We start from the raw sequence: 10,980 nt of genomic DNA, 5'->3' as shown, positions 1-10,980 counted from the left end.
TTTTCGGCCGAAAAGCGGCAATAATTTTATCGCCTAATTAGCAAGGCCACGCTAACGCGTGAAATCTTGCTTTAGCGTGGAGATTCTTTACGCCCAGCTTTGCATCTCTAATGAGATGCAAAGTGGGCGTTCCTGACCTGACATGACAGGAGAAATGTCGCTAAGCGACATTGCTCCTATCATCAAGCTCCACGCTATGAAGCATAGCGGCAGGAAAAGTAGCGATAACCCCTGTCATCGCTACTTTCCTTACGCCTGCTTCAGGACTGACTTAGCCATGATATCCTATGGAAGGTGGATATCATGGCTATGTTTGTGAGTCCATATCAGCAAGCTAACGCCACACTGCGTGAGATTATTGCTGGGTTTCCAGCGATAATCTCACGTTAGGCAGCTAGCGTGAGGTTTTTTATCGCTGAGGAGATAAGCTTTGCTAATAGCACGCTATCTCAGCGATAAAATTCCACGTTACCCGGCGATAATTATCCTCACGCTAAGAGCGCTGAGCGATAATTATCGCCGGGTGTTGCTGATATGCCCCTACGTTATGTAAACCGGGACACAGGAAGCTGGCCCCAGATGGTTAGGACAAGAAAATGCCAACTTTCTTAAAGTTAGAAAGGTCAAAGTGCCTACAAGGGATTAATTTGGGGAATATAATTTTCAATAACTTTATTTTATATATATGGTGACATCCAATGACACTTGTAAGAGTAACTCAAATTCAGAATGAAATTAATTACACAAAGGTGTATCAAGAAAGAGAGAATTACATTTGTATTTAAAAAAACATAAGAATTAGGGTACAGAAACAACAAGTATTTAAACATAAAGTTGACAGCAAAAACATGTAAATTAGACATATAAAAATATCTTGATTCTGAGTGTGTAGCATCCCATCCTCATTAAGCAATGCAATGAGCCTCTCCTCAGCATAGGACTCCGAACTCAAGCTATGTTGATTGACAATGACTAAAAACCAAGGGGCAGATTTATGAGCCCCTTGCGCCACCGTTGCGTCACTTTTAACATGGGAAAAGTGACGCAAAAGCGGCGCAAGGGGCTCATAAATCTGCCCCCAAGAGTGGGATGGACGTCGACGTTTCAGTCTCCGTTACGTTAAGTCAATGAGACAATCTTCAGGACAAACGCTGATATTGCATAGTTTCCTAACCCTCGTTTAAAGGGTGTTCAAGAAAAAGATCTTCAAATAGCTGAAAAGGGAAATTGTGACGAATCAATTGACCTCTTGTGAAGAAAAGGAAAATTAAAATCCTAGTTTTAAGGTGCCGTGGCGTTTGTCTCATGAACACAAAGTACAATCCACATGGTGCGGAATTATTATTTTTGTTTTTATTCACACTTGCCAGCCTCAAATGGAAAGTGTCTTGTGGTTAATCCCCATGGACCGTTTGACCTAAATAAGCATTCAAAAGTAGATACATTTGCCTTCAGAGACGTAGCAATAACAATATTGGTCATTTGTATACAGAACAATACAAACTAACCCTGGTACTTAAATAATAGGGGCCTCATTTATGAAAAGTGACGCACCACTGCGTGAAAACAGTGATGCGTCACTTTTCACTGCGCCCTCCCTGCGACTCCAATGATGCGTCATATTTACAGTATGACGCATCATGTCGCAAGGAGTCACAGATACGTCAGTATTTCTGACGTATCTGTAGGCGCAAAAGTGACGCATGGCTGGAGTGTGTCACAAAAGTGACGCAACTCCAGCAATGTGTCCTTTCACATGGGGCAAGCCCCATGTGAAAGGGCCTGCGTCAGTCTTACGCCTGCTGTGAGGCAGGCGCAAGATATTGACGCATTTGCACCCTAGAAGTGGCGCAGTGAAATCTCGTAGATTTCACAGCGTCACTTCTACGAGGCTTACTTACGTAGCAACGCCCACCCTGCATACATTATACCTGATGCAGGTATAATGTAGCGCAGGGGTTTACAAAGTGACGCATCTACCTAGATACGTCACTTTGTAAATATGGTGCAACAAGGTCCAGTTTTTACGCCGCTGATGCGTCACAAAAAGTGACGCACTGGCGAGGCAAAAGTGACGCAAGGACTCATAAATGAGCCCCTTGGTGTTTTTTTTGCTGAGTACAATGGTATTTCCTTTATCAACCTCAGAAGGATGATAAGTTGAGTCAGCCCTGTTAAGAAAAAAACTGTGCACTGCATGAATTGACCGGATCTCTGCAGGCAGCACCTACAGGTTTCTTGCCATGACTTTTCTAGAGTGCCAAACCATATACATCTGAAGTTGTACTGGTCTCAGTTACCCCGTGGTTTACTGTTCTACAGCTCTGCCCATGTTCACATCTCTTTAGACACACAAGACTTTATTCTGAAAGTGCACACAAGGGCATTGACTTCTACTTTGCCAGGATGTATGTTTGTGGGTTTTTCTTCTGGTGCAATGCCCTCTTCCTCTTGGGGAGTGGCATAACATGAACAGGCACAGGGCGTGAAACTCTGGGCGCAGTAACCAATGCAGGCATGCATACAGCAGCGGCCAGTGCAGGCAAGAGCGGAGAGGCGGGGCGAGGGAGATTTCAACAGACAACGTGATAGGGCAAAATATATAAATAAATAACTCCTATTCCATCATCTGGTGACATCCCCCCGCAGCACTCCGCTCCACCGGGCTTACCTGCACCGGCGGCTGCTGCATGTATAGCAGTGTAAATGTGGGAGAAGGCAAGAAAACACAAGGGAATGGTGAGTTTACGAAGCTGTCTGATTTAAGACGGAAAGGAGGGCAAAAGATAAAGTGAGACAGACAGAGGGAAGGGGAGTATTCATTTAATACCTTGGATTTCATATAGTGCTTTATTCTTTGGAGTTTTCTAACTGCTACAGATCATAAGTGTTATTATTATCTAATTTAACAGCATTCAATTTACAGACCTTGGCCCTACTGCAAAGTTTGTGACCTGCAGGCCTCAGCGATGTGAGAAGCTAATATTATCTGACTTGTTATCATTAGGAGTTCCCCAGTAGAATGTTTCAATATTTCTGCACCAGATATTACCTTTATCATGGGCAGCAATTACTAGATGCAATATTGCTTAATCACATCAACGTTTCCATGTGGAATGAGGCAGAATATGCAAAAAGTGTGAATTATGAACTGATTTTCACATAGTTCACCTTGTTCTGAGACGATTTCTCTGGTCACATTTCACTGAGATTCACAAGTCCAAATTTAAATGGGCAAAATTACTTGATGTGCCGTTTTATTCACACAACTAGGAAACCCGATTTAGGGGGAAAGTGCTATTTCCACCCTGATTGGGATTACAACAGTACTCAGAATGAGCCATTAGCCATCTTACTAGCTGTGGTAGGAGATCACTGGAGACTGGGTGATATGAAAAAACAGGGGAGTATTAGAAATGGAGAGAGTGGGTAGGGTGGTTTGAGGTGGGGATGATAGATCCAGATCTAACAAGGAATCAGTGGTAGCCATAGTGGTGTTGGGGCACAACCCTTCTTATTTTCCAACCCTTTTTAAGTCAAGCCTAGACAGTGCTTGCGCTGTCACTTCACGACCTGTTGTATATAGTTTGTGGAGTTAAACTCCGCCCATTGTTTTTAATCACTTTTTATTCATCTATGTCAGCGTCCTTTAAAAATTCTTGCTTGCTAGAGGTCTGTCCTGCCTCATTGTGCCTCCTTTTTCTCTTCCGTTCCTCCCACGGATCAGGGACTAAGTACTGTATCATTACGCTATGGTTCTTTATCTGTGCTTTGGGAGGCTATTGTTTTCAAGGTTGCCTGCTCTGTTACTGTTTGCCTATGTTCAGCTTCGGCACCATAGCTGCTTACACTTTAATATATCATTCCTTCCTCCCACCTCCTATTAATGCCACATTTGTGTTAGTGCTGCCTCCTGCTCTGTTGCTTGTATTTTCTTTTGACGTTTTTTGCAATTTTGGGTGCCGACCGTTAGTTGGGCTTTTTTTTGGTAAGATATGCATTTGGTTTTGTGCTTCCTTTTAAGGGGCTTGGGTTTGTTTTAGCCCTTTTTCACTTTTAGATGCAGACCTTATTTTGCCAACATTTCATGACAGCGGCTTGCCACTCTTTATCTTAAGCATGATGGTAATGCCTTTCTTTTGTTCTACATGGCTCAGCTTGGTTTTAATTTGGGAGAGTCTGTGCTTAGCAGGTGAAGGAGCCGGGTTCCCTCTCTCGATTGTACTCCAGAACCCTCAGTCGATGGACCTTTGGTGTCTGGCTTTTTTATTTGGGGAACTAATACAAAGCCAAACCTAAAACCGAAATTTAGCTTCAGGAACATGAAAAGAATGACAAATTCCAAAACCAGAACACAGGCAATAAGTGCCCCCACGTCTGGATCAGTCTTCATTGGAGATTCGCAAGTAAAAGCATTAGTCTGTCCCTACTCTACCACTAACATGACAACCCTACGTAGCATTCCCGAGGCAAGTTAGGACAAGGTGTCAGCGCGTGAAGACTTCCTAAGAAGTACACTCACGTTGTATGGGTCAAATAGCCAAAGGCTACAGAGATCGTTCTAAGATGCTTCTTTATTTATATTTATTTATAAAGTTTTATATAGCGCGAACATGACCCAGATGGGTATCAGAGCGCTTTACACTTGGCGGGTAAGAAATAATAAAGGGAAAGACAGGCATCAATTAAGTATACAAAACAAGAACAAATCTCCTCATGCATCTCCTTTTCTGTCCTGACTCAACCCCCAGGGGACTCTCCCTAATTCAAACACCAAAATCTTTTAGCACGCCCACTGCTCGTCCTCTGATCACCTCATCCTGCTGGGCACTTCTCATAGGTGATTTTCCATTTAGTATCGATACTCCCAGCTCCTGGCTCAATGACCTTGATTCCCAGGCCTTCTCCAGTGAGAAAGAACACCGTCCACCGTAATCAGCGCTTTCTTGAGTAAATGTATTCTTTCCTCCATAAGCCTAGCTCCTAAAACAAAAGCGTTATTCTAACTAACAAAGACGGTTTCTCCACTTGCAACAGAAACATGAGAAATGGAACAAATATAACATGCATAAGAAATTCGAATATTAACTCTAGAGTAAAGTGCAACGTAAGAGAATAATACATAGGACTCATAAGTTTACATAAAAAGGAGCTCTTTTACTGAGCATTTCCAAATCAACAGAGGACACGAGCACATCAGATGCGTAAATAAGTGCAAGCGTCTAACACAAGTCTACATGTTGAAGTTTTCAGCTAAACGGGCATGTATTGCGACATCAATTTCTCCACGTCTATGTTAAAAATATACCTAGCACATAACGTTTCACAGTATTACAGTACACATTCTACTTTCACATGTTAGCACGACAAAGGAATAAATGTAAGTGTGAACTACTCCTGATTATAATGCACCCCTACGTATCAAAGGGCACCAACCCGCTCTATCAGTCCCCCCTCTGATGACAAGTGTCATCACAATCAATCACATTTCCCTGTAGGGAGAACCGACCTAAACACAAGTCGCAGCCACCTTTTCCTGACGAAACTTCTCTAAACTCTTGAGATTCTCGTAGTGACTGTCCTGCAGTCTCTCCATCCTCCCTTCTCGCTCTCTAAGAGATCTCTCAGTCTGCCCTGCCTTGTGCTATTTATAGGCCCTTACCAATCCAACCAAAAGAATCACACAAACCACTACTATGATGATTGGCTTCTAGATATAACCGAGGATTCCCTTACCAAGATTTGCAAACCAACTTCCAACCTTTCCAAGTCCCTTTTCAACCTTATCCCAAACTCCTTCTGTCACCAAGTCATGAACATAAATCTCACACTAATTATAGGGTAGGAAGAAAAAACTACAAGAAATCTAGTGAAAGAGACAGCTGTGTGGAAATTTAGCGTGCAAACTGAACATTATCTGCGCCATCTTGCCTCTCCCCAGCGCCACGCATAGCGAATGCACGGCCGCCATTTTAGGCACCCCACTCTCTCTCCCCGCTCACTCTCGATCGCCAGCGCTTTCCCCTGGCGCTGCGAGCATCCCCCGCGCGCTGGCCACCCCCGCTCTCTCATACAGGCCATAAACCCTCTCCTTCTGCGCAACCCTGCTACGGAACCACATCCGACCGACATCCCATACATGGTCATGCCTCTCCTTTGATAACCCCCTTCCTCTGCGCCCCATTGTCTGAACTGGTCCCAGGCCATCACCTAGCCCTGTGGATGCAGTTTATTGCCCCTACTGTAAGGGAAACACCCCACATCAAAGGGATTACAGTAGATCAAAGCCCCTACTCCCTGAGACCCGACCGGTCACACACACCCCCCAGGAATTGGCGGAATACCCTGCTGCGCAATAGCCATCTCCTACTGTGGGTGGGGTGGGAACTTCTACTGTATCTATGTGTGGGATCGGATCTGAACCGGGGCTTCAGGGGATATTCCCCCATACATCAAGGGAATCTCAAGAATGTACTATGTGTAATAAAGCAATAAACCTGTGTATAAGAGACCAGGTCTCAGAGATGCAGTTAGAGCACCTCGTGACGATACCTTGCTGTCTGATCTGATGTGTTCTGCTCCGACGGAATAAAACTTTGTTTCCTGCCTTCCAGTCTCCGGCGCCTGCCTCTTTCATTGGTAAATTATCGAGTGGTATGAGAGGCGATTACCGCCGGGCAAATACTTGAAAGGTTATCGACTGAAACTGCCGCTACCATTTAACAGCTGCTGTAGAACAGCACAACACAGTTGTGGACGAAAACCCTCACTCACCCGAGGGTGACATGCTTCATCATTGGGTTTCTCCAACACACAAGGACCGCAAGGTACCTTGGGTGGGCTACAACTTAACCCGAAAGGGAAGGAGCAGGAGTGCAAAGCACGTGTTGGAACTACCAACTCGAAAAGGTAAGGAGGGGCAGAGTGCTGGAAAAAGTGAAAATAGTGTCTTAAAAACCACCTACTTAGGGGTCACAACTTTATTCCTCCTGCCTAAGTGGACCTTTACAGATTCGCTATTTTGGACTTGCAAAATGCAATGTATGTAGGTTTCACAAATAAAATTGTGATTGCTACGCATTCCTTATTTGCGACTCGCAATTTGGGAGTCGCAAAGAAGGAATAGCTCCTCATTTATTCTTATGGGCCTAGGCCCATTGGAATGAATGGGAATTGCATTCACAATTTGCCGGTACCCAATAGGTAATCGCAAATTGCGCATGCAATTTCAAGGGTGCAAGGGGGCCAAAAGGACACCCTGTTGCACCCCTGAAATATACATGTGTGTACAAGTGGCACACATACATGCCCATGGCACTTTTCAAATAATTTGTGATGGGGGATATTTTCCCAACAGACTTCGCTTTATTTGGGACTAATTTTCTTTTCCCCATTGCTTCTGTAACATTCTAACCAGACGGTTTATGCGTTCAAAATGGTTCCTTACCAGTGTAGTTGAATTCAAGATCGCAGGGCTAAGAGATGTGGCTCAACCCAGCCTTGTCCTTGGCCCGGGCCTCGCCTGGGCACGGCCTGGGCACGCCCACATGCATCCCACGCTGCGGGCGTCCTGTTGTGCTTTTAAAGCACCTCCGGGCGTGTAGTGCGGGCATCGGCGGCTGTGATGCCCGAGAGTGAGCCTGGGACCTGTGGTCCTGTCTCGCTCCACCTCTCCCCCAACAGTGGCAACAGTCGGCAAGGTTGCAGGGCTTCCCGCGCTGCGGGAGCCCTGTTGTGCTTTTAAAGCGTCCCCGTGCATGTAGTGCGGGCATCGGCGGCTGTGAAGGCAGCGAGCGAGCCTGGGACCTGTGGTCCTGTCCAGCTCCTCCTCTCCCCCAACAGTGGCAACAGGCAGCAAGGTTGCAGGGCTTCCCCTAGGAAGTAAAAATGCTTATTTATATAGACAACCTCAATCGGTGTTACTTTTTAAATTCAGAGTTTGTGTTTCTCTAGACCAAGTACTCTTAACAAATAATGCCTACCAGTATGGGTGACATGTCTCCTACACCTTGTAGCCCTCATTGTCCTATATAACATTTCATATACATTGATTTACGCACATAAATGATTCATCGACTCTTTGTAATTACTGTGTAGGATGTAAAAAATACAATACTAAACCTGAGAGAATGTAAGTGGATACATATGTTAGACACCGTAAACAATAGACTCAATGAATTTGAGGAGATCAACAAACAAGTGACCATTTTTAACAGTGGAGATTCATTTTTTCTGAATCAGCATGTTCCAGTATTTCTGTCTTTGAACTGTGGATTTTCGTTTGTTGAGCTACTTTGAAACAGAGATGTTGTAACAAAAATCTTGCTGGTTGAATAACACTGTAAATAATACTCTGGGAAAACAATGTCGCGTATTTATTGGAACCTCTCCGTTGTATAGATGGTCCTTAGCTCCACTTACACACTGCCAACAAACCACCTCAGAGGTTTTTTCTTTAGCTTTGTTTCGGCTGCACGGTTTCTGTACCGAATAGAATGTCTTCATCTCATCTTGATCGAATCAGGTTTTCAATGCGACATAGCCTAGCACAGTCGCCAACAGGCAGCCATCTTGGGAGGATGCTGATCGGCCTCAAGGAGGCGTGAAAGCTTCCATCTAGGTGCCGCTGCTTCTTCTTTAACTGTGTGAGTCAAAAGGCGGCTCACCATAGCAAAGACCGATCACACTGAGGACTAATGTTGGAAGAAATGTACGCATATTTCTTTTTATTAGCGAGCCAGGATCCTTCCTCTATGGGTAAAAGGAGGAATCTATGGAAAATATATTCCCCCTTTTACTTTTATTAAGTTTTCAAATGAATTCAGCACTCATCCTTTAAAGACTTGGAGGGGCCATGGCCAAGATGGCGGGCTGGTGATTCGCATTTCCTGGCGGCTCCCCGCTCCTGGCTCTTTTCGCCCGGTCCTTTTGGCGCTGCAGACCCCGTGAGTGCTGTTTCTGCCAGTGGAAAGGTGTGAGACAGTGCGGGGGCGGCTTCGGAGTTGCTCACTGCGGGGCAGACGGGCAGACCGGCACTTGAGGAGGGCCCTGAGTCGAGGAACAGAGGCGACAGAAAATGGCGCCCAGACCTGACGACATCTACCGCCACACATAGCCTCTCCCAGTGAACCCACCCCGCTAGAGGACGACAAAGCGAGTAGCTGCGGGGCGCCGCCGGCCGGGCGGGATTGCGAGCTTGAAGCCATCGCGTCGGCTGGCGGGTCAGGCGGTGAGACTCGGACCCGACGAACAGCAGAGAGGACGGGGCCGTGATCGCAGCGAGGACCCCCGCCGCGAGGCAGCGGGAAGCAGGGCCGACGCGCGAAGTGGACCAGGGCTTGGCCGGGGCCGAGGCCGTCGCCTGGAAGAGGCACTGCGGCATCTGCCAGAGGTGCGCAGCGGACAGTGGACATCGTGACCGGCCTGGCTGGGCCTGCTGCTCCCAGCACCACCTCCAGGAGGGCGCCCAATCCACAGCACCGGCGACAGGGCCTACGGGTAGGCACAGCATGATGTAGCGGCCAGAGGGACCAGAGCGAGGCCTTCCGTGGGCTTCAGAGGTGGGTGGATCACACCTACAGCGACGAAGTATGAGGTGAGGAGCTGGTGAGCGACACCGCTGTGCGGCGTGTGAGGGCGGCTGTTACCCGGCCAGGGACATCGCCTGGCGGAGGCGTGGGGGTGCACTCAGGCAGTTGGTGGAGGAGCCCCACGTAAGAGGGAGCCCCCAAGCGGGAAGAGCGGCATCGGCACAGGGTGTTCTCGTGATTCCCTGGGCGCCCCATTGGGAGTGGAGCTGCTGCGGAGCCTGGGGGCAACGGAGAGGACCGGGTGGAGGAGGTCGAAGGGCCCTGGGCCCCGGTCTTGATTAGACAGCTATGATGGAGAGGGGGCTTGCAGCGGCTTAATAGCACCAGAGTCCCATCTGGCTCGGCTGGCACTCAGCACGACGACGGAGGCCTCATCACGTATAAGGTGGGCTTGGTCCGCGACGTGTGCTTCAGCGAGGGAATCCACCCTACGACCAGGTACACCGGCTGGTGAGCATGGGTGGGCAGGAGGCCCCAAGCGCGGCAAGGTGGGTAAGGCCGGCGCTGGCCCTGGAAGTGAGGAGGAGCGATCCCCTGCTGGATTACGGCTCAGTTATGTCCTCAGTGAGGAGGAAGGGAGAGAGGTCATTGAAGGAGATGCTCACCAAAGGCTTCCTGTCAGGGGAGAAAGGAGGTAAAATGTCCCCGGCACCGAAACCGCAGATGGACGTGGAGGAGGGGGAAGTCCCGATCACTCGCTCCTTCCTGGAATCGCTCTTCAACACTCTGAGGGAGGACTTCCAGACACTCAAAAGTGATGCTGCGGGGAAGTGACAGAGATTCGCCGTGATGTTGACGAAATCGGCGAACGAGTGGCTGCCATGGAAGATCGCGAACAGACCTAGGACGAGGTGATAGAGTAGCTTCAACAAGAGGTGATACGCATGCTAGGGCAACAGATTGACTTGCAGGCACACAAAGAGGACCTCGAAACCGCTCGAGGCGGAATAACATCCGCGTATGGGGGAGTTCCTTCAGATGCTGAGGGGTCTGACATGACTCACCACCTGCAAGGGCTGTTCCGAGATGTTCTGGGAGTGACGCAGGACTTTGAAATTCGCATTGACCGAGCGCATCATGTGGGCTTGCGGCGAAGAGCTCCCGCCCCCCCACCAGACATCTTAGCCTTCCTTCCAGATTTTCCCCTCAAGGAGCGGATGTTGTCAGAGGCCAGGGCGAAGCAACCGGTCAAATACCAAGGACACTCCATAGCACTCTATAAGATCCTAGCCGCCATAACCTTGCAGAAGAGGAGGGAGTTTAAAGGGGTGACGGCGCACCTGAGAGAACAAGGGTTGGCTTACTCATGGGGCCATCCCTTTCACCTGATTTTCAAATGGAATGGCAAGTTGCACCAACACCGATCCCTTCAAGAAGCTTGCAAGATCCT

General features: G+C 47.8%; 1 long non-coding RNA gene across 2 annotated transcripts in view; it reads left to right on the top strand.

The window, feature by feature from the left end:
* The first annotated feature begins 8,864 nt into the window (after window positions 1-8,864).
* Window positions 8,865-10,980, top strand: part of LOC146808700 (uncharacterized) — a 346,330-nt gene continuing 344,214 nt past the window's right edge. For both annotated transcript variants that reach the window (XR_014965485.1, XR_014965484.1), the window contains exon 1: window positions 8,865-9,595. This is a non-coding gene — a long non-coding RNA (uncharacterized LOC146808700). The remainder of the gene's footprint in view (window positions 9,596-10,980) is intronic.

Source organism: Triturus cristatus, chromosome 7 (genome assembly GCF_964204655.1).
Source record: "Triturus cristatus chromosome 7, aTriCri1.1, whole genome shotgun sequence".
Taxonomy (NCBI): Eukaryota; Metazoa; Chordata; class Amphibia; order Caudata; family Salamandridae; genus Triturus; species Triturus cristatus.
This window is presented reverse-complemented; position numbering and strand designations above follow the sequence as displayed.